Source organism: Camelus bactrianus, chromosome 12 (assembly GCF_048773025.1).
Source record: "Camelus bactrianus isolate YW-2024 breed Bactrian camel chromosome 12, ASM4877302v1, whole genome shotgun sequence".
Classification (NCBI taxonomy): domain Eukaryota; kingdom Metazoa; phylum Chordata; class Mammalia; order Artiodactyla; family Camelidae; genus Camelus; species Camelus bactrianus.
In genome coordinates this window covers 18,521,030-18,546,114 of record NC_133550.1, presented here as the reverse complement: position 1 = coordinate 18,546,114, position 25,085 = coordinate 18,521,030, and the positions used below count along the sequence as shown (strand labels likewise).

The window sequence follows — 25,085 nt, the reverse complement described above, 5'->3', positions numbered from 1 at the left end:
GGATAGGTGACTGTTTTTGTGCTAGTACTACACAGTTTTGATAGGAATAGTTCCTGATAGCTCATAATGTAAGTCCTTCATATTTGTTCTTCTTCAAGAATGCCTTGGCTGTTCTTGGCCTTTTGCATTTCTATATGAATTTTACAATTGGTTTGTAAATTTCTGGGAAAAAATACCCTACAGCTTGGATTTTGACTGAGAGTTCATAGAAATATGTATTAATTTGGCGAGAACTTGTATCTTTACAATATTGAATCATTCAGTCTATAACAAGTCCATTTATTTGGCTCTCCTGTATTTTTTCTGAATAATATTTTGTAATTTTTAGTTAGAGGTCCTGTACATAGTTCATTAGATTTATTTCTAAGTGTTTGATGCTTTGGGTGCTATCATAAATGTTGTATTTTCTATTTGCTTATTGCCAGTATATACAAATAGGACTCATGTCATAGTCAGCTCAGACTGCTGTAACAAAAGACCATACACTGGGCAGCTTGTCGACAACATAAATTTATATCTCACAGTTCTGGAAGCTGGGAAGTCCACAATCAAGGTGCTGGCAGATTGGTGTCTGGGGAAGACCATCTTCTTCTTACATAGACAGTGACATTCTGCTGTGTTCTCACGTTCGGGAGGGGTAGGGGTCTCTCTGGAGACTCTTTTTGTAAGAGCACTCATCCCACTCATGGGGGCAGAGCCCAAAGGTCCTATCTCTTAGTACCTTCACTCTGGGGGTTAAGATTTCAAAATATCAATTTTGGAGGGAACTCAAACATTCAATCTACAGCAACTCATTTTTTGTATGTTGACTTTATATCCAGTGTCCTTCTTATATTCTCTTATTAATTCTAACAATTTATCTATAGATTCTTTGGAAATTTTCTGTGTGCCTGGTCCTATTCTCTGGAAATGACAGTTTTATTTCTTCCTGTTCAATCTCCATGACTTTTATTTCTTCCTCATGCCTTTTGCACTGGCTAGACCTCGAGTAACAGTGTTGAGCAGACGTGTTTACAGTGGCCATTCTTGACTCAGTCCCAGTATCCAGGGGAAGGTGTCAAACTCTCAATGAGAATGATGTTTGCTGTGGGTATATTGTAGACATTCTTTATCACATTAAAAAGTTTCTATACTTAGCTGGCTGAAAGTTTTCATTACAAGTGAATGTTGAATTTATCCAATACTTTTTCTGCATTGGAGATGATCATATGATTTTATTCCCTTCTATGAATGTGGTGAGCTGAATATATGATTTTTGAATGTTAAACCATACTTGCACACCTAAGACTAAACGCCACTCAGTTTTCTGTATCACTGGATTTGATTTCCTAATATTTGGTTAAGAATTTTTAATAATGTTTATGAGAAAGATGAGTTTGAAATTTTATCAGAATTCTTGTTAGAGTTTTTAAATCAAGTTTAGGCTGTTTTCATTTTTTAAAAAGTCTAGGAAGCTCTGCTTCTGTTTTTATCTTCTTGAAGAATTATATGGGTATTATTTTTCCTTAAATTTTTGGAAAATGCATTGATCAGTTCCCTGGGCCTAGACTTTTCTTTGGAAAAAGTTTTTTAAATAATGGGCTCAAATTCTTAATACACACAGAACTATTCATGTTTTCTGTTTCTTCTTCTGTCAGCTTTGGTAAATTGTGTTTTTCAAAGAATTTGTCTATTTCATCCAAATTGTCAAATTTATCTCCATGAAGTTGTTTTTAGAATACTTTTGTTGTGCAGTCCACAGTGATATCCTCTCTTTCATTGCTGTTGTTGCTAATTTGTGTGTGGTTTTTTTTTAACTTTTTGAAAAATCAGTTTTGGTTTTATCCATTTTGTTAATCTTTTCAAAGAGCCAGTTTTGAGGTTTGTTTGATTTTTCTGTATTCTATGTTGGATTATTATTTTCTTGATTTCAGTTTTTATCTCTATCTTTGATTTCTTTAGGTTTGATTGCTGCTCTTTTCTAGCCTCTTGAGATCAGCACCTAAATAACTGATTTTTATTAGTTTTTTTTCCCTACTATATGCATTTAAGGCTATATATTTCCTTCTAAGCATCATTTTAGTTTTTTTCCCATAAGCTTTGAAGTGTATTTTTTAAGTATTCAGTTTAAAATATTTTCTATTTTTCTTTTATCCCATGGATTATTTAGAGTGTATTGGGGTTTTTTTGTTTGTTTGTTTTGTGTTTCTTTAAACATTTTTTATTGATTTATAATCATTTTGCAATGTTGTGTCAAATTCCAGTGTAGAGCACAATTTTTCAGTTATACATGAACATATATATATATATTCATTGTCACATTTTTTTCTCTGTGAGCTACCATAAGATCTTGTGTCTATTTCCCTGTGCTATACAGTATAATCTTATTTATCTATTCTACAATTTTGAAATCCCGTCTATCCCTTCCCACCCTCCGCCCCCTTGGCAACCACAAGTTTGTATTCTATGTCTATGAGTACATTTCTGTTTTGTATTTATGCTTTGTTTGTTTGTTTGTTTGTTTTTTGATTCCACATATGAGCGATCTCATATGGTATTTCTTTTTCTCTTTCTGGCTTACTTCACTTAGAATGACATTCTCCAGGAGCATCCATGTTGTTGCAAATGGCGTTATGTTGTTGGTTTTTATGGCTGAGTAGTATTCCATTGTCTAAATACACCACATCTTCTTTATCCAGTCATCTGTTGATGGACATTTAGGCTGTTTCCATGTCTTGGCTATTGTAAATAGTGCTGCTATGAACACTGGGTTGCTGGTGTCATTTTGAAGTAGGGTTCCTTCTGGATATATGACCAGGAGCAGGATTCCTGGGTCATATGGTAAGTCTGTTCCTAGTCTTTTGAGGAATCTCCATACTGTTTTCCACAGTGGCTGTAGAGTGTATTGTTTAATTTTTAAGCTATTGAGTTTTTTTTTTTTCCTATCTTCATTGTTGATGTCTAGTTTAATTCCATGGTGGTCAGAGAAGGCATTCTGAAAGATTTCAACACTTTGAAATTATTGAGACTCTCCTTATATTACAATATGTTGATTTTAATAAATGTTCCACATTCACTTGAAATGAATAGGTGCGGTTTGACATGCATGGCAATTAGATCAGGCCTACTGATTGTGCTATTAATATCTTCTATATCCTTACTGATTTTTTATTTTGGGCTTATTCTACCAGCTATTGAGAAAGATATGTTAATACCTCCCAGTGTAACGGTTGATTTGAATGTTTTTCCTTTTTGTTTATTTAGAAGCAATGCTATTGAATGCATAGAGACTTAGAGTTATAGTATTTTCCTATTGGATTGACCCATTTACAGTTATAAACCGTCTCTCATTACCTTAATAATATCTTGCCTTAAAGTTCACATTGCCTAATATTGGTAGAGTTACACAAGCTTTTTTTGGTGTTGTTAGTGTTTGCATAGTATATTTGTCTTTCCTGTTACATTAAGTATTTCTTTATTATTATATTTAAAGCACATAGTTCAATTTTTTAAAATCTTGTCTGATAATCACAGTCTTTTACTTCAAATTTAGTTCACTTACATTCAGTATAACCCCTGACATAATTAGGTTTCTGGCTACCATCTTATTTTTCATTTCTTATTAGGCTCTTCTCTTTTATATTCCTTTTTTCCTTTTATGTTTCTTTTCCTGTCTTTTTGCCTTTTTTAAATTATTAAAAAATTTAAGATTATTTAATTTTTTCTAGTAACTTGCAAATAATACATTAGTTTCTTATTCGATAGTAGTTATCCTAGAGATTACAACATATATCCTTGATGTATTACAAAATTATATAAATTATTATTTTTACCACTCCTCTGATATAATGAGACCCCTAAACCTTTTAAACTGTTTACCCTTCTGGACTTCTGTTCTTCTTGCTTTGCATTTTAGTTCCACTTAGATTTTATCCTATAAAGGACATTACATTTATTGTTTTGTACAGTCTAGTAATTTATAAATATCCCTTTACTTACCAGTTCCAATGTTTTTTATTCCTTCCTGCATTTAAAAAAAAATAAACTTGCAACACAGCCACTATGTAAGTCAACTATGCTGGTTTAAATATATTTGAGATGGAATTTTGATTAAATAATCACCAAAAATAGATTGTAACTTTGTGTAAAACAACTTCAGTATTGAGGTCAGGGAACAATGCAGATTTTTCAATGAAGTACTGAATTTATTCTGTCAAATTCAAATGCTTATTAAATGGTGTTCTGCAGTTTTCAAAGAGTGTTAACATCCAACCCTCAGTTGATTCCATGAATAACTTGATGGATAAGCCAAAAAGACAAAGAAGTGGGGGTCATGGGAGGAAGGGGACTTGCCCACACTTACACACCTGACCTTGAGCTCAAGTCCCCTGATGCCTGGTTCAGTCTTCTATCTGTATCATCTCGAAATACCTAAAATAACTCATATGTCTATAAAGATAAACCAGGCTATGGAAAATATATCCCTCAAAATACACAATTTAATTACAACTTCTTAAGTGATCACCCTCTTCCTTCTTTTTATAGCTTCTTATCTGTATTTTTAAAACTCAGAACACACATAAACATCTGCCTGTAGCAAACATAGTAAGTTTCCTCCCAACTGAAAGCTCCCATTAAAGCCACGCAGAAGAGAAAGTGAGGCAGATGATATCATGTTTATTTTAGTCTTTCTGCTTCGTTTTTCTTTCCAGGCAATGAGCTGAGCTTAGTTTTCAGAACCAGATATGACCGTTGTTTATGTATCTATATTTATTAGTAGTCTACTTTTAGCAATTTTTAGGTACAATAGATTCCAAGAGTATTTTGGGAAATTCTCACTGGTGACATCTAGACTGTATTCATTGGGAAACCAACAAACACATACCCCGAAGAGTCATGAATAAAATAAACTTTTGGAGTGTGTGTATAAGGCTCTTCTGCTCATCTAGCACAAGACAGAGCAGGTGCTTACGAAGGTTAACTGAATGAATGAATGAACGAACTAATAAATGAATGAAAAGTACCTCAGTATCTGGCTCTGTCACCTCGGTTTACCCAGATTCTCCTGGCCCCATTCACGGTGATGGCAGTGCCACCACTGAACCAGCAGTTTACTTTTTGTTAAATTTATAGTAGAGGGAGAAAAAAGATGGAGAATCTGAATAGACCAGGAGCAGACTCGTGGACAACGACAATTGAACTCTCGCAAGAATTTGAGCCAAATGACAGAAACAACAGTCAGTGGTTGTGGACTCCCACTCAGAGCTCATGTCCTGTCCGGGCTGAGGCTGGCACCAGTGCACACCAAAGTCAAGTACAACCAAGTTTGTTTGAAAACAAAATTATAAATAATCAGAGGAAGCCAAGTCTTTAGATGGAAGATATTAGATGTTCAAAAAGCAAGGAGAAGAGTCAAAAGAGAGGGAGAGAATAAAAAAAAAAAAAAGAATCAGAGAACAGAGACCCACTGAGATTCTAGTTCCCAGCTTAGGTCTCTGTAACGTCCAAGCTGGACTTGGCTTTCTGCTTCTGGATGTCTGAAAGATTGGCGGCTTTATCTTTACAATTAACTCCTCTTTTTAATTTGAGTTAATTAGAGTGAGATTTGATTCCCAGCAACCCACAGTCTCTCTGACTAATGGCCTTCTCTTCTCCCCCAGGCACCCAGGGCTTTAGTGTGGCCCTTCTCCTGCTTTTGAGGAAAGAAAGTGATCTGCAAATTGTTCACCCCGTCAAATTGTTTGATTTTTCCAGTAACATTTTACAAACTCACTGCAGTGAGACGGCAACATGAGACACTAAGGAATAGCAATTCACGCTATCATTTTTGTCATTGTTTATAGATTTGGAATATACATAAACATATACTGGAATATATTTTAGGAATCTTCCCAGAGCACCTTCTACTATCTCAGGAGCTGACCGCTTCCTCTGGCTAAAGGATGACATCATTACACATGAACCTTTCCTTGTCCCCCGACACTCCACACACACACACACACACACACACACACAAAACTCTTCTATCAAATTTTAAGTGCTTGAAAATAGAGATTACGTCTCCACCATCTTTGCACACTTAGCATCGTAGTACAGTGGCTAAAACTATAGCATTCATTTGAATGAATACATGTCATATGCGTAAATTGAATGCATATTCTTTCTCTACCTCTCTTGAATGTTTTTAGAATACTGGGGCCTAATATTCAGATACTTTCCTTTGCCCTTTTGCTACTCCTTCTGGACTTCCACGTGTCCTTAGACTACTGTGAGCTCTGCTAGAATTGTTTGAAGGGCATGAGGAAGACAGGAAAGCGGCATTAACCTTTACTCAACCCAGGAAAAGAAGCCATAGAGGTGGCCCAGTCAGAGTCATCAGGCTGTGATTAAAGGGGCATTTGAAAGGGATTTTCTGAGCCAGCACAACTTCCCATCCACCTGGGCACTCCCAACATTGGCCCATAAGCCTGCAAGCCAGCATCCGTTACCTGCCAGTCAGGAAGCTGACTTGCCAATGAGGGCATACAACATACTTTTGTCAATGCGGGTGCAACTGCATAAACCCAGTGGTTCCAAAGGAACAGCTGCTCTGTGCAATGTTCAACTACTTCTTTGGAAAAGGGGCCTTTTTCAGACTTGACCTAAGCCAGTGAAGGAATATTAATAGAAACTCTTGAATCCAGGGCTGTTCATAAATACTCTTTTAGAAAAATTATTTTTATGCATAAAGAACTGCTTTTTCTGACAATCATTAACATTTGATTTCCCTTTTCATGTCATTCAAGGCAAGAGTAATATTCAGAACACTCAAAAAAGTCATGTGGAAATAAAAGAAAATTATGTTTGAGCGTGTTGGATTCTCCAGCGTATTGTGTGCCTGTCTTTCCCGGTACAATAGTATGATTTATTTTGTAAACATTCTGATTTTTTCAGAATGAGTCATTGTTAACGTAGAAACCAGCTGACTCATCCGTCCATCAGTTAATGTACTTGTTTCCCCTTTTTTCTCTCTGTATGTCTAACATTATACTAAAAAGATATTAGGAATTCTTTCATTTATCATTATACTAAAAAGATATTAGGAATTCTTTCATTTCAAGTCTTCCCCTTTGGTCTTGTCATTTGTTTCCAAGTAATACGGTAAAGCTGTCATAAACTTTGTGATGGTTCAGATTCTTGTTCATGATATTGAGCCAAAAACTTGAGTTCACACCCAGTCCTCCAGTATCTCAAATCTGATGCCTCCCATATAGGAGGTGAACAGAGAATCCAGAAAGGATCAGATAGAAAGGACATCTTTTCTGACCCTGAGAAAGGCCAATCAGACTTTGGATTCTGGTAATAGACCCATAAGAACTTACTTAAAAAAATTATTTGATCATCTTGTTTCAACAAATCTAAAGAATCTAGTTTATCCCATCTTAAAAGATACTTGCCTAGGAGATTGAGTTCCTTTTAATATATTAATGTGTTAGGCACATGTCTTGTTATTTGTTCCAGATGTCTTCAAGGAAAAGAGAGGTAGATAAGAAGAAATGAAATATTACTTGGAACCAAACTATGATTTTAGAGGGGGAACCATTAGCTCAGAAGTCAACAGAATTAAATGTTTGTCACTGAGGTCTCACCAGTGAGTTGAATGGCTCTGTCATTTATTTGCTTTCTTCTGCCTCAGTTTCCTCTTCAGTAAAGTGAGATTCTTCCCCTAACTGAAATCTCACTCTTAAGACCAATTGTCCCTTTTCTTCTTCTTTCTCTTTTGACCCAAACTTGTGACACTTAATCATCCCTGTTATTATAGACTTCACAATTTACTATTCAGTAGCCGTCATGTATTAAATGCAGTAATTATTATTAGCTGCCTTAATAGTTCCCATTCTAAACTCTATCAGTGGAGAAAACTGAATTAAAAAGATTTAGGTTTATTATAAATTGTTTCTAAGACAACTCGGAGAAATCATTTGTCATAGACTAACTTTGTCATAGTGGCTCCTGTCTAAGCCACTGTGCTATTGACTTTCAGGAGATTCCCAAGAAACTAAATTACCCTTACCAAATTAGCTTTTTAATATATATGCGCTGTAGACACATAGCCTGCCTGCTTGCTAAAACACGTAGTCGATCAAAATTATATCCTAGCATCGCTAGCTTTTAAATACTAGAAATCATCTCAGTGCTTGGAGAAGTCTGATGAGCATGATTACAGGTGGAGATTTTCAGACAGAATATATCAGAGAAAGTGAGAAGAATAAAGAATTTTTGACATGCTTTGCCATTTTTTGGTACGGTTTCACGTTATGTCTTTACTTGTGGTAATAAAAACAACAATCAGTGGAAAGATAATATATTATTTTACCCTCCCCACCCCCCACCCCAGTACTGCATTGGAAAATTTTCCTGTTGAATGAATGGTTGTGAAGTCAGGAGGAGATTCTAGGTTTCCTTTCGGAGCCAACACATTGTTGTAGTAGGTGGAACCATAACGTTGCCACGTTGGTCAGAAATCACTGGCTGCCTGCAGCTTCACATGGCTCAAGCTGAGGAGACTTGGGTGTGAGACTTGCATGTCAGCTCAGGGCAGATACTTAACTTCTGAGCCTTGGTTTGTGACGTGGGAACAGCACCCTGCTCAGTAGAGCTGATGCAAAGCTTAGCAATGACGTATAAAAGCACTGTGTCTGGCGATATGAAATGCTCAAGAAAGGGTTAATAATACAATATTGTAATCAATGTAAGTAACTCAGCGAGTTTCTTCACTCGCCCTTTTGCGATTTCTGCATATATGGCAAAGGCGACGGTTGCTATGGTGGAGAGAAATGGAAAACGTCTGTGAGGCGAGCATGATTTTTTAAAGCCCCAATAGCTTTAAAAGGCCTTCTATTCCCGTCCTGTACGCTCTGGTATGTCCTAGTAAGGTCACAGATAAAGTATGACATATACTTGGTGGAGTATCTAAATAGGAAATGTGCTGAAGCAAATCAAGAACAGAGTTTAAAAGAAAAAAAAAATCAAAGCACTGAGCAAACATTCTTAACTTTTGGCAGAGGAACTGGACTGCCTGAATCCCCGTGACTCTTTGAGTTATTAATAGTGACTCATTTTGCCATATTTGGGGCAGTTATATATTTATGTATCATGCAGCGTGTGTGAGGCTTTCAAGGCTCGATGGCCTTTTGAAAAATGTGTTATTCTGGAACAGAGCGGGGCCAGGAGGATGCCGCTTTGTCATCTGTGTGGCACCTGCCACACTGCGCTCATTAGATAGATGCTCAGGACAAGGTGGGACCTGCAGCAGCACTGCCTGGAACGCGGCTCCCATCTGCTCCGCCAGAAGCCATGGTGAAGTCATGAGTTGCACAACAGTAGTAATTCGCAGCTATTTATGACCAATTTAATAGCGAAGGTCTAGATTAGAAGGCTGTGTTTACATGCCGTGCGGCAGAATGGTTCCATGAATCATTCCCACAGTAACTTTTGGCCCAACCAATCAACCAAGTCAGTTGGAAAACCAACCAGTTGGTCCTGAAGCTGAGATGAACAGGTCTCCAAGTTAGCCTCCACTTGCCTGATGCTCCTCGAATCTGAGACTGGATGGACTCCCACCCCCAAGGACACAGCCTCCCCTCCCTGTCCTCTCAGCAAGCCAGGGTCCTGCCGCCACCCCCACACCCATACTCGAAACCCTAAGATATCAAGGGAGTCAGAGTAGTTTGGAAACTCCTAAAGAACCTGTAAACAAGCATAATTTAGAAAACATGTCTATGTTTAGCATATGTTTATTTTCTCATTGTCATTGCACCATTGTGTGACTTCAGTTAGTGACCCTGACAGCTCATTTGCATCAAGATCAGTAAAACACTTTCATTTGTCCCTTTGCGCTGACTGGAGGCTTTAGTTAATTATCACTTCCTGGCAGCCTGAAGGTCAGACTATTTCCTTTCGTTTCACGTGGCAGTTAATCCCCTCATTAAGGGTGATGGAAAATGAATAATTAAACTTATGCCATTTTCACATTTCAGGTAATGAGAGGCCCTGAGATCCCAGAGGGACCATATGAGAATTCTGGACAGTGCTGAAGACTCTTACTTCCTGCAGACACGTGAGTTTCTCTCCTTTGGTCTTATGATAAAGTAGGTTCAGCTAAGGTTCTTCCCCTAAAGGAAAACAAAACAAAGCGAAGACAGATACTGGGCTCAGCTTTGCCACTCACTGGCTGTGTGACTCAGGGAAAGGCAGCTCACCCTCTGACATTAAAGGTTTTCTCAATTGCAAAATGGAGAGAATAAAATCCAACTTAGAGAACTGTTGTGAGCATTAAATGCTTGAATAAAAGGTACTTATAAGACTGCATGCCATATAGTAAGAGCTCAATGAATATGGATGAATTATATTGTCACTTTCATTATCACCCTGGACCAGTCATCGTCTGAATGTTGTGGTTATTGGGCCCCAGACAAACATCCACTTACAAAGACCTGGGTCACACCTGGGTCAAAAGTTCACTTTAACCCACTGGGGCAAAGATCACCTCACACCAGTCAGAAGAGCCATCATTAAAAAGTCCACAAATGATAAATACTGGAGAGGGTGTGGAGAAAAGGGAACCCTCCTACACTGTTGGCGGGAATGTAGTTTGGTGCAGCCATTATGGAAAACAGTATGGAGAGTCTCCAAAAAAACTAAAAATAGACTTACGATATGATCCAGCAATCCCACTCCTGGGCATATATCCAGAGAAAACTCTAATTCAAAAAGATACATGCACCCCAGTGTTCATGGCAGCACTATATACAATAGCCAAGACACGGAAACAACCTAAATGTCCATTGACAGATGACTGGATAAAGAAGTTGGATAAAGGCATATTTATACAATGGAATACTACTCAGCCATAAAAAATAAAACAATGCCATTTGCTGCAACATGGATGGATCTGGAGATCGTCATTCTAAGTGAAGACAGAAAGAGAAAGAAAAATAACATATGATATCACTGTGGAATCTAAAAAAAAGACACAAATGAACTTGTTTACAAAACAGAAACAGATTCACAGACATAGAAAACAAACTTATGGTTACCAGGGGGAGAAGGGAGTGGGAAGGGATAAATTGGGAGTTCAAGATTTGCAGATACTAACTACTGTATATAAAATAAACAAGTTTATACCATATAGCACAGGGAACTATATTCAGTGTCTTGTAGTAACCTATAATGAAAAAGAATATGAAAACAAATATATGTATGTATATGTATGACTGAACTATTATGCTATACACCAGAAACTGACACAACATTGAAAACTGACTATACTTCAATTTAAAAAAAAAAAAAGAAAATTAAAAAATTGTGTTAAGTCCTGGAGAAAAAACCCAGGTCTTAGGGTATTCAACTTTTACCCATTCTCTTCTAATTACTCTAAAAAGATGTTTTGGAGGCAGAAGGTGGTGGAAAGTAGGACAGGATAGATGGGACTCAGAAGGCCACCCCTGGGGAGGGAAGGTGCCTCTGGCCCTTCCCTCCATCTCCATCTCACTAGAGCTGGCTCACCCTGGGATCCCCCTGGTCCTGGTCTGTTGACTTTGTACTTTGACTCCTGTCAGTGTTGGAAAATACTCCCTGTATCTTCCCGTGAAGGGTAGAAAAATATCCTAACAATGATGCAGTTAGCAGGTTTTATCATTTTTAATTGAAAAACTTAGAAACTTAGAAAATTCAGTCTGGAAGAGAACATGATATCCTTTCATCCTTTTGCAGAAGAGGAGACAGGACCAGAGGGTACGCCACCAAGGAAGGCCACCCAGCTGTGTGTGTCAGACCCATTGCTCAAGGTAAGTGCTTGGACCGCCTGGTCTGAGCGCTTTCTGCTTTGCCGCAAAAATCCCCAAAGACCATCCTATTGCTGACATAGAAGAGTTGGTGTTTTCCATTTTTTCTTTCTTAAGTCAAGAACTGTTGTCTCAGATAAATTCCTTGTATTTCTCCTTTCTGCGTAATTTTTTCCTGTTCATGGAATGAAATCTTTAACTGCCAGGCAAACCTTGTGTTGAAGACACCGTAACCCAGGGGGCGAGTTCCATATTGGGAAGGAAAGTGGGTTCATATGGGAAACTGCTCTGGCCAGCCTGCTCACCTGGCGTTGAGGTAAGGCAGAGTCACAGAGCATCAGCAAACCACCAGCTCTGAACTGACCTATGCCCACGCTGACTGTCACCCGAGGCCCCTAAGGCGAGGCCTGGAGCCTTCCTCCAGGGAGTCACAGAGGTCAATCCTGCCCCCTCCCCTCTGTGTAAGATCTCTGAGGGGGGCCTAATAGGATTCTAGTACCAGATCCTACAGGGGACAGGGTTTCCCGAACCACCACGCAGTTCTCAACCACTATCTGGGGGTCCTACACTTCAACTCAATTCTGACATTACCTACCTGGAGATATAGCATCGGATCCTGCAGGTTAAGGGCTCAGTCCTACAAGACGGCCTCCCCTCCTCCATGCCAGATGCCAGTCACAGGTCCAGGTTGCCACCAGGGCTCTGACACACCGCTGTAGATTGGGGATTCCCACTACCCCCTCTTTGGGTTCTATTAATTTGCTAGAGCGGCCCACAGAACTCAAGGAAACATTTTCTTATTAAATCACCTGTTTATTATAAAAGGATATAACTTAGGAACAGCCAGATGGCAGAGATGCTTAGGACAAGGTGTGGGGAAAGACTGCAGAGCCTCCATGCCCTCTCTGAGGCCACCACTCTCCCCTGATACCCACATGTTCACCCACCTGGCCTCTCAAACCGCCTACTGTTTTCACATGAGCAGGCTTTTATATTCTGGAGTCTTCCTCATGTAGCATGATCAATTATTAGCTCCACTTCCGGCCCCTCTGCCCTCTCCAGAGACGTGGAGGGCGAGGCTGAAGATTCCAAGTTTCTGATCATGGCTTGGTCTTTCCAGTGAGGAGCCCCCATCCAGGAGCCCCGCCCACCCAGAGTTGCCTCATTAGAAATAAAGATGCTCCTAGTGCTCTTGTCAGTCAAAAATTTTCAAGGGTTTTAGGAGCCCTATGATATGTATTTCTTATTATAAATCACAATATCACAGGGCCCCTCCCCCTGGTTTTGTATGGGGCACCTGTCAGCCTCAATACCTTATTCTCCACCTTTTCTAGAAGAAGCTTAAAGAAAAAACAAAATTCCTCCTGTCAGAGCATGCTTCTTTTCTTTTTCCTCCAAACTTCTTTTTTGCATCTCAGGCCCTGCCTCTCATGAAAAGGGAAATGGCATTTCTCCACCGTGGTGTACACACTTCAGTGCCCACAGCGCCCCCTGCAGGACGCCTTCTCCCCAGACCCGTTTCTCTCTGTATGTTAAGAACCGGTGCTGGGGAGTCAGTGCCCTGGACCAGGCTCCGGCACAGGACGTCCTGGTCATGGGAAGCTGTGAGCTTAATTAACAGAAACTCAAACAGTTGTTTAATATTAAAGTGTGCATAGGGCAACTGTGCAATCGAGATTCTTTGTAAGGCCGTAATTTTTTAGCACAACCCAGGGAAGTACCCAAGGCGCGTTTTTCCATGAGCGTGTTGTTCTATTAAACACAGGCCGATGAGGAGATCTGTCTGGATGTCTGGGTTGATGATATTTCCATCTGAAAATTGGGTCAAATAGAAATATAATGATAGGTGGTAGGTTTCTTAAGCTCAATTCTCTTCTTCATATAATGGAAATGTCAACTTTTTCTGTAAACTTTAAAATTTTCAGAATTAGCTAGAACTTTGAACCTTTTCATTTTACGACCATCTTAAAGTTTTGCCATTTGGCTCATCAGACCCTTAATCTTTGTTACTACCGTGTCTCTGGTCCACGGATTTCCTGTCGGGCCACGGATGGTGAGGCTAGTTGGATCTTCTAATTCCTAGCATTCATCTCATTTCTGCTTTCTTTCCGACAGTTTTTTTAAATTAAAGATATTTAGCTTTACCTTTATTTATTTAAAAAAATTTGGGGGGTAATTAAATTTCTATATTTCTTTATTTTAATGGTGGTTTTGGGGATTGAACCCAGGACCTCGTGCATGCTAAGCACACACTCTACCACTGAGCTATAGCCACCCACTCCACCCCCACTGATGCTTTTTAACTTAACGATTCTTTAATTAACTTTGGAATCATCTGGCACAGCCTTACATTGAATCCAGGAAAAGATTGAGTTGATTCTTCACTCAGTCATTCACAGCATGTGTAGGATGCCAACTGTAATACCAGGAATGCTCGGTGCTGAAGAAATTGTGATGAGTAAAAATACTTGTGGTCCCATGGAGTTCACATTCCAGTTGAGCAGCCAAGCAATAATCAAATGATCATACCATAGCATATAATTAAAATAGTTTTAAATGGGATAAAGGAAAAAATATGAATAAGTTAAGACCTAATTTCCAACGGTTGCAATTTTATCATTTGGGATCCTCTCTGTGGAATTCTATTCATACAATTTAAAAATTTTGATGGTGGAAATTAAAATAAATGTAAAGTTTACAAACACTTATTCATTATGTGGAACTGTATCGGTCATTTTTCATTTTCTGCCCAGCACTCCTTCCTCTTTGTTTTGGTATCAAAGCCCATCCCAGTTATCAAAGATGGTCACATGATCAACAAGAGGCCGATTTGAATCCATCTCCAGGATTTTTCTAAGTGGAAACGCTGAGGAGGTTTTCCCCGTGCTGGTCGTGGAGGGAAGGGGTGTGAGCCTGGGCTGCAGTTGTCCGTGCCCATCCTCCTCTACCCTCAAACTCTCCGCTAGTACCTTTGAACTCAGACAGAGTGAAGTCAGCCTGCAGAGAGAGGCAGAGATCAGAGGCAAAGAGAATCCCAAAGTGGGAGTTCCTGGCTTCAGTCCAGTCTTCTGTGGCTTTTCCTGTGGTTCAGACACAGGAGATTTTAAACTCCTATTTCCAGCTTAAGTGAGTTTGAGTCCATTTCTGCCGCTTGCTAATGATGTGTCCGCATTAATATATAAAGCAAGCTCTTAATGTTGTAAAATTTTCTTCAGGTGGCTGGGCTGCCTGGGCATATCTTCAAATGAATCCACTGAAGTGCTCATTTTCTTCCTTAATCTCTTTGAAGCAAATTTTCTGTACACAAAATCCCCTAATTCCTTGTTCAAAGTCAGGGGAGGAGGGGGTGGCATTGGTCTTGACAATCAAGTCTTCATTGTTGACTCGTCTTCATGAGAGATTCCTAAAGTTCAGCCTGGTGAGTGTCTGCGCCAGCTGTCGTAAGTCAGAGGGGTTCCCATACTGCATCGTATGAAGAGGCTGGGGATCTTGGCGTGATCAGAGTCTCGCCCATCTCCACGGAATGTTGTCTTGCTTTTCCGGGGCAGGTCTGTGCAACAGGACAGCATAGACTCTGCTCTAGAAGGAAGGAGGCTGTTCTCTATTCTACCCAATGGGACACAGGGGACAGCCCTCAGGGCCCCAATTTAAGAAGATATATTGGGGCAAACTTGTTGACGTTTTGACCATTTTCCCAGGAGAAGCAGAGGGTGCAGTGGATCTAAGCTAGAGCACCAGGGAGGGTCGTAGCTGCGCCCCAACATCAGCTCGGGCTGAGAGACCAGGTTCCAGCAGGTGGCAGCCACAGCAGCAGAGGCCTCTTCCTCCAGTGGACGGGGCTCATGGATTCAGGCTTAGGCCCTGGAGTCACCAGCCTGAGCTCAGCATCCCGCGCATGAGCTGGTCCTTCAGGGACTGGTTCAGATACAGTGTCCCCTGAAAGAGGAAATGGGTGGAAAAGTATGTTTTCACTCCTCAAAACTCTTTTACATGTAAGTGACACTCCCGAACCAGAAAAACAGGGCCTTTCCTGCCAAGCTAGGTGTCCTGTTGAGAGATACTTAAACTCTCTACACCTCAGTTTTCCCATATGTAAATGATAATTACCTTATCGGACTACCGGAGGGCAAAATGAGACTGGGGCAGAATGAAGTGCTATCCTGATACCTGAAGGCCCTCAGGAAATGGCGGGAGATACACATCCAGCATCTGAGCTGGCGAGAAGGTTACCCTCCAGGAGCCTGGGACTGGTGGGCTTGCGCGGCGAGGAGGAATTCAAGGTGGAAGGGTGGGTGAGCGTTGCTTTCTCCAGTTGAGAACACCCATAGCCACTGCTGGCGTGGGCTCTGGATGGAAGCAAGAGCCAGTTGGGAGGAAGAGTAGCCCAAACACTGCTGAGCTTCTCAGGAGCTGATTCGGACCCACTAAACCAGGACCTGAGGATGCGGGTTAACAGTGAAGAGTGGAAGCTGAACAATGGTGTTGATAATGAACAACAGATCTTTCCCAATGACTGCCTTTCCCAGGATCTTTTTTTTTTTTCCCTCAATTTCCTCATCTTTTTTTTCTTTAAATCAGTTCTAGTACTTTTATGGTAGATTCTTTTTTTTTTTTTTTTTTATTGACATATAGTTGATTTGCAATGTTAGTTTCAGGTGTACAGCAAAGCGATTCAGTTACACATGCCCATACACATTTTTTCCAGGTCCTTTTCCATTATAGCTTATTTCAGAAAATTAAATATAGTTCCCTGTGCGATGCAACAGGTGCTCCCAGGATCCTTTGTGCTCTGCACATTCCTATTGTTCAGAGACTGTTTGGAAGCAACACAAATTTCAAATGTGCATTGGATTACCCTTTTCCCCACACCTTTGCCAGGCCTGGGTGTTATCAATTTTTTACTTTTTCTTCATCTACTGAATCAAGCTGTAGTTTAATTTCCATTTTCCTGACCCCTGGTGAGACTGAGGTTCTTTTCACATGTTTATTGGGCATTTGTACTTCCTCTTAGGTTTCCATTGCTTGACTTTTACCACAGAAAGGAATCATCTTCAGAATCAGTCCTGGCATTTCATTCCTGTTTCTTCTCTTCTTTCAACTTTGTGCCTCTGATTAACGTACTTAATTTTAGGAACGTACAGTGTTTCAAGGCACACACGGGCTTTGTCTTCCTTTGGCAGGTTTCTGATAATAGGTAGAATTCTTTCATCTTTTGGATTCATCATTATTTGGATATTGAAATGAAAACTAAAATGAACTTTCGGTTTGCCTTTAATCTCAATTTAAATCATTCTAGTTTGAATAAAAGTTACCTACTTGATCGTACTTTATGTCTTTGCACTTTTTCAAGAACAAAATTGGAGGCAGAGCATTACAAAAAGAAGTTTCAAGAAGTTTAGAGTACTAGATTTGGAAGTTAAAAATCCCTGTTTTCATCCTTCTCCCAATTTCTGTGTTAGTTTCAGCAAATCATGTTTCTTTCTCTTTCTAAGTGAGAATGAAGAGAATGGTTAAGCTATATCAGTGATTCTCAACTCTGGCTACATCTAAAATTACCTGAAAAACTTTGAAAAATACTGATGCCCACCCTTGGGAAAGTTACATTGGAATCTCTTGGAGTGGGATCTCTGCATTAGTATTTTTATTAAGAGCCTCCAGTGATTTTGATGCACAATCAAGCATGGGAATCACTAAACTCAGTGATCTCACATATCCCTTCTAGCCAACAGCTCTATGGTCCCAAAACAGATTGAGATTTGGGCAGTGAATCAAACCTCTCAGTGACTTTTAACCTAGTAAAATGGAGATTCTATTTTATTTTTCCACATAATGCAGTGGAGTTTAGAACTGGCTTAAATAGATGGCTTGAAGGATATTTGCTCATGGCTGAAATTACCCATGAATCCTCTTGCTTTTCCCAGTCCTCTCATGGTGTTCATGTCTCTAAATGAAATATATACTATGGAATTTTGTTGAGCTAAAAAGTAGATTTATATTCATAACAGTGTTATTCACAATAGCTGAAACATGGAAGCAACCCAAGTGTCCATCGACAGATGAATGGATAAGCACAACATAGTAGATACATACAATGGAATATTACTCACCCTTAAAAAGGAAGGAAATTCTGACATTTGTCACAATGTGGATGAACCTTGAGGACATACAGAATGTGGAATGTCAGTCACAAGAAGAAAAATACCACATGATTCTACTTTTATGAAGTACTTAGAATAGTTAAAATCATAGGGACAGAAAGTAGAATTGTGGTTGCCATGGGCTGGGGTGTTGGGGGTGAGAAGAGTTATTGTTTACTGGGTACAAAGTTTCAGTCTTGCAAGATGAAAAGAGTTCTATAGGTGGGTGGTGGCGATGGTTGCACAACATTATGGATGTGTTTAATGCCTCTCAACCGTACACTTGAAAATGGTTAAGATGGTAAATTTTATGTATATGTGTATTTTACAACAAAAAGTTTCTAAAGTAGATACGCAAAGAGAGAGAAATGAATGATCTGTCATGTAAATCACTAATCCAGAGGACAGCCAACAATCACTTCTTCTGACCCCACCTTGAGATTAAAAACAAAAAGACTGAATTTAGAGTGTGTAAAGTGAGTTTTGCAGGCATGGTTGTCAATGAAGAGGAAAAGTCCAGTGGTTGCATTAAGATCCACCAGAATAAACAACTTTTTACTCAATCTGTAAACATTCAACCAATCAATTAATTATGAATTGCAAGCACATTTCACCCAGGAAGTATTGGGTAACAGTTTGACAAGGACAATGTGTCCAGCATAAGAGCTGACCCAACTTGACTAACAAAATGTGGGGTCTCCGCAGCACAAGGAACTTAGATTGTTCCTGGGGAGACCAGAGCCTTAAGACACAAAGATACTCCGTAACACTCTTCTTCATTGCCTGGTAAGGACCCTAAGTGCAAGAGAAGCAGCCTCACGTTGAACATCAAGTCAGAAATGTTTCGGGAACCCTCTGTGTCACCACTTGGGAACATAATCAATGCAAGGGTAGAAGTCTCCCTGAGAAGCTGCTTTGATCATGAAAATACAAGCTTCGTTTTTAGATCAAGCTTACATTTTCTTTTAAGTAAATATTGATCAGGTTTTTCTCTGCTGAGCCGGTAATCACCACATGGCAGAGGTTGGAGCAAAATGAAGTTTGAGTTCCCAGGCTACTGATGCAGGCAGACAGGAGGTCAGAGCACCAAAGATTTGAGCTCTTCTCTCAAAACACATAAGCAGCATGAAAGAGTGTGCTGGTGTTCTTTGAAGTTTGACTTACATAACTTCAAATTGCAGGGGGAAATGCATTTTTCTTCCTACTGAATCAAGTTGCTTTAGAAGCAGTCTGATTTTTTTTTTAATTAATTTTTGGTAGAACTGAAGAGTCCATTTAACATTTGGGTTATCTTAGTAATATAAGCCTGGGGACACTGCGATCCTCATATTGTGAGCTGCAAGGACACAGGGATGAAGATGGCATCATGCTGCCCTGGAGGGGCTCATGCTCTAGGAAGGATCAGCTCCCATGTGAAGAGAGTTGTGGAGAACTGCCTCTTAAATGCTGCAAAATGCATCTGCTCTCATTTTATAATAGGAGGAACACCTCCATCGTTTCCACTAACCCTCAGAAGAAATAAATGCTCATTTGATTTTTATTTATATGTCTATTTATATAGTTGGGGGAGGTAATTAGGTTGGTTGGTTTGTTTGTTTGTTTAAATGGAGGTACTGGGGATTGAACCCAGGACCTTGTGCATGCTAAGCATGTGCTCTACCACTGAGCTATACCCTCCCCCCGTTTGTCTATTTAAATTTTTTTTAAATTGTGGCAAAATACACATAGCATAAGATTTATCATCCTAATCAGTTTTAAGTGTACAATTTAGTAGCATTAAGGACATTCACACTGCTGTGCAACCATCACCACCATCCATCCACAAACCCTTTTCATCTTGCCAAACTGAAATGCTGTACCCATTTCAGTTTGTACGATAACTCCCATTCTCCCTTCCTCAGCTCCTGGCAACCACCATCCTACTTCCTATGAATTTGACTCCTCTGAGGACCTCATATTAACAGCATCATCCAGTATTTTTCCTTTCATGGCTGACTTTTTTCACTCAACGTAGTGTCTTCAAGGTAGAGTTTTTCTTAAAAAGAGCTAATACTTTCAAGTGCTTCATAAACAATCTTGTTCTAGCTGAGATGTTTCAGTTTATTTACAGATCTTATTAGAAAGCTGCTTCTCTCAGTGCTAAGAAGCTGATAAGATGTCATTCTGCTAAAAAAAAAAAAAGATACAAATGAACTTATTTACAAAACAGAAACAGACTCACAGACATAGAAAACAAACTTACGGTTAGCCGGGGGGAAGGGAGTGGGAAGGGATCAATTGGGAGTTCGAGATTTGCAGATACTAACTACTCACTGTAAAATAGATTAACAACAAGTTTCTACTGTATAGCACAGGGAACTATATTCAATGTCTTGTGGTATCTTATTAGGAAAAGAATCTGAAAACAGATATATGTATGTATATGTATGACTGAAGCATTATGCTGTACACCGGAAATTGACACATTGTAAACTGACTATACTTCAATTAAAAAATAAAAGGCATTCTGTGCTTAGCTGAGGGAAACTGGCATCACTCACGGATTGTTTGTACCCACCCAAGGCTCTGTGAGCTCCCAAAAGCCCCAGCACCGCCCCTAATAGCTGTTTGTGGAGCTCATGAAGCTCTTCCACAAGAGGCAGAGAGAAGGCAGCCGGCCCGACTCAGAGCTGCCACGCCAGCCCCCAGCCCACAAGGCTCTGCACTTGATTACAGGTGTGTGTAACCATCTGGTAGATGGGTTTAGCAGGAAGAGTGAGAGAATCAGGCTCCCATGCCACACGTCGCTATTATTTTATTTAACACTTGCTATGTGGCCAACACGCACCAAGCACAGCATAAACCTGGAACTACTTGATAGAGTCCCTGTTTGTTTGTACAACAAGGGACACTTCTGCCAAACTTGCTCCAGGGGACCGATTCCTCCAAGCCATTGAACAGCAGCCTCATCTCCTAGTGCCTTTCAAATACAGTCTTGATTGTTTAAATTCTAAAAGCTAGGCTATAGAATTTTTTTTTTAAGTAAGTGCCATTTCAGTAAGAGTCTCAAGGCGAATTTCACTATATTTCATTAGGTTTGGTGTCTTGGAGGAAAATATATCCCTCCATATTTTATGGTGTTAATTCAGAAGCACCCGTTTCTACTCGCTACATCCTTTCCGGTTTCTAGTTAACAAAGCAGTAATTTTGGAATGAACATTTGTTGTTGTTGCTGTTTTTATTTTCAGGGGGTCGGTACCTAGGTTGATTTATTAAATTTTTTTTTAATGGAGGTGCTGGGGATCGAAGCCAGGACCTTGTGCACACTAAGCATGTGCTCTGCCACTTGAGCTATATCCTCCCCCCAAAACAGTAATTTTGGCTGAAGGCTTATTTGTGATTTTAATCACAATCTATGTGTTAGACTGTAGCAAATAGCAATTTGTGTTTTCGCTAAAGGAAGTCCACTTCCAAGTTACATTACACTACGATCATACCTTCCAAGGTTGTGATCGTTTAACAAAAACTTTGTAAAGTCCCATTACTTGCAAATTTTCGGGACAGGCATCATACTTGCCTTTCTCTTGTGCCCTTTAAGAGACTCCTCATTCTCCCCTGGGCTCCAGGGAGTATTAGGATAGTCAAGTGCCTCTCCTTTGAACCGGGTGGCTTAAGTTTCATTTCTCCAGAAAAAGCCTCCATCTTCAGAGAGCATCTTGGGCAAAAGATAGTCATCGATCTCCCCCAGCATATCCTGCCCTGCTGAGTGCAAAGTCAAGTGGAAACTCCTTTCCCTTTCTCTTAACTAATATTCCCCGACTCTTGGTAGGTTTGTCTTTACAGTCTATCACCAGAAACTGTCAAATAGGACTAGCTTTCTTTGACATCACACACAGTTCGCTCCCAGTTACATGGGATGTCTTATTCATTCCATAAATGAATGCTGGGGACCAGTGAGGTCTCTGGAACGGCCTGAGATGAATCAGACAGAGTCCTTGTGCTGAAGGAGTAGGGACAGGATGTCTCCTCTGTTAGTATAATGCAAGTCAGGACATGACGTGTGGTGTAAGCAAAGGCTGTGGGAATGCAGGCGACGGGCAGATCTCTGAATTTAGGAGTCACAGGATGAGGAGTGAAAGTAACCAACTCGGACACATACTCCATACCAGGCACCATGTTAGGCAGCTTCCATAAATTATCTAGTTCTATCTGCACAACCCTCATATGATTAGGCATTTTAACCCCAGTTTATAAATGAGGGCATCCAGACTTGTCCAGGTATGATTGTTGGCTCAGCTTTTATCCCTTTTACTGCACTATCCCCTGCTGGTTACACTTCCTGCTTCATGTTCTGTCTTGACCTGGATCCCCCCCCCCCAAAAAAAAAAAAAAGAAGGAGGAAGACTAGAAGGCTTCAATCAGCTTTTACCAGATTGGGACCGCCTTCTGTTTGGCATCAGAAATTTGTGGGACATGTATGCAGAGAAATACACGTGCTCAAAGGATAGCTCTAAATGGATTTTTTTTTTTTAAAGAATGTGGTTTTGAGAGTCCTATATTTTATTTAGAGAAACATACTGGTAGAGTCCTTTGTATGTCTGCATAATTCTCTCTTCCTCCTGTGATTCCAATTACAAGAGAAAAAAAACCTAAGTTTGGGACTTTGGTGATTTACTGAAGATTTGCCGGGGGCAGGAAAAGACACAAAGCCACAGTAAACAGAAGGGCAGTGCTGTAGAGAGAGCAGCTCTCAAAATCCAGGTTCAGCACACCTTCCTGAGTGCCTGCCACGCACCACTATGTTCCAGGCTTGTCTTCTACCATTTTATCTTCATAGCAAACCTTGAGTTGGGTGCTAATCTCCCCCAGTTGACACATGACGGAACTGGATAGATAGTAAACGGTAGAACTTAGATTCAAGCTCAGGCCTTGGGCCTCCAGGTGCAGCTTCTGACTTAGAAGCAGACCTGTTTGAGATCTAGGCAGAAGCTTTTCAACTAATTACAATCTGGCCCATCAAAGCTGGAAATTTAGCTCCCTCCAGATTCTGGTTTGTCGTCTTAACACACTGGGTAAGAGACAAGAACGTTACCCCTGGGAACAGATCTGTGTTGGGCTCATAGGACACATGCAGCCACCTCGATTCTAGCGCAGAATTGCATAGTCCTGGGTTAGCAGAGGCTGCCTCCCTGCTCCTCCTGCTGTCACTTGACCTGTAGCACCTTCTCAAGAAAAAGCAAATGTCCTATCTCAACAGGCTTAAGGTTGCTGCCTCTGAGCACCTCCAGCTAGAGCAGTTCTATGCAGATTATAAAGGTGTGAATATTTGATCCCTTTCCCAACTCTGATGGGTCAGATTTCCCTTGGGTACATCATGCTGCCTTCTTGCTGCTTACTTATCCTTTCAAGTAAGTGTTGGGTTGGCTTTTGTCATCTCTTGTATCTCATTAGAGCAAGTTCTTTCATCTGCTTATCCATCCTGAGCATGCTGGTTAGCTCCCCTCATGGTTAAAAAATGGCTATAGCAAGAAAAAACTAGTGGTTTCCAGTGGGGTGGGAGGGAGAGGCCATGTAGGGATGGGAAAGTGGGAGGTACAGACTATTTGCTGTGCCCTCATATGGTAGAGAGAGCGAGCTCTGGTGTCTGTTCTTTTTCTCATAAGGACACCAGCCTTATTGGATTAGGTCACCTCATTTAATCTTTGTCACCTCCTCGCAGACCCTATCACCAAATATGGTCACTTCAGGGGTTAGGGCTTCAACATAGGAATTTTGGGGAGACAAATTCAGTCCTTAACAGAGCACCTGAGCATTTGTGTAACATCTATAAAGCCATGTTCCTTGAAATTAACACACCATAAATCTGTATTAATTAGATTAACACAATTTTAAAGTATACAAGATATATATAGAAAATTATTTCTGAATCAATTATTCCACAATTTATTAGTTTATTTCTTTGGCATGTTGTTTCAAAATATGATATGATTCTCTCAGTATGTTTCTATTTTAAAATAATCTTTACTAATATGGTTTTTTCCTTGGGTCTACATGGTGCCAAGTATCCAGAAGACAAATACAAAATTCCATCATCTAAATATTTCCTGACGCAACCTCTGTATGATGGGTCTTGACTACAAAAGAGATGTTGATAAGCTCTGTTTCACGTCAATAATTGTTTGTTCCCTTTAGAGAGGTACACAGTCCATCAAAATACCTGAATTATTTCTAGTCTGCAAATAAATTTAATGGAGGAGATGCTTTTTAGTTCACAGTATGGGAAAGGTGACATCTTTATTATGAAAAGAGCCAAGGTTTGTTTTTTAACCTGTAACGCAAAAATAAAAACAAATAGATTGGCCTAAATGGTGTCTAAGTGTTTTCAATTCCAAAATTGTAAAATATACTTTATTTTAAGATTTTATTTTCCAGAACACAGTCAGATAAGAAAATGTGACTTATTTTTGTTATATAAATTTCATCCTAAACATAGTAGATAGCAGACAACTTTATAACAGTTCACAACTGCTAAGTTTTAATAGGTAGTTGGATTACTTGAGCCAAATTATTTGCCAATCTAAATGCTGGGTAATCATTTATTAAAAATATTGGACTTGTGAGGTCCTGCACTGTGTCAATCATGAATGTTTGTAAAATCTTATTCTTTACAAAACAATGGTACTGTCACTAGCATAAGAATAGATACATAGATCAATGGAATAGAATTGAGGGTCTAGAAATAAACCAATGTGTGTATCATCAACTTATTTTTGACAAGGTTGACAATGGTTTCGCTAAAACCATTCAAGAAGAAAGAATAATCTTTTCAACCAATGGTACTGGGACAACTGGATAGCCACATGAAAAAGAATGAAGTTGGACCCTTACCTCTCACCATATATAAAAATTAATTCAAAATGGATCAAAAGCCTATACTGAAAAGCTAAAACTGTAAAACTCTTAGAAGAAAACAAAGTTTAAATGTTTATGTCCTCCTATTTGGCAATGGATATATTCTTAGCTATAGTACCAAAAATGCAAGCAACAAAGTGAAAAATAGATAAATTGGACTTCATCAAAGCCAAAAACTTCTGTGCATCAAAGGACACCATCAAGGAGGGGAAAAGATAACCTATAGAATGGGAGAAAATGTTTGTAAATCATA

The 25,085-nt window shown here is 39.7% G+C and overlaps 1 protein-coding gene across 3 annotated transcripts in view; it reads left to right on the top strand.

Annotated features, from left to right (window-relative positions):
* Positions 1 to 25,085, top strand: part of PCED1B (PC-esterase domain containing 1B) — a 113,204-nt gene that overhangs the window by 10,273 nt on the left and 77,846 nt on the right. For all 3 annotated transcript variants that reach the window (XM_010964184.3, XM_074374986.1, XM_045523546.2), the window contains exons 2-3: positions 9,999 to 10,078; positions 11,734 to 11,807. The gene's annotated coding sequence lies outside the window, so the exon portion shown is untranslated. The remainder of the gene's footprint in view (positions 1 to 9,998; positions 10,079 to 11,733; positions 11,808 to 25,085) is intronic.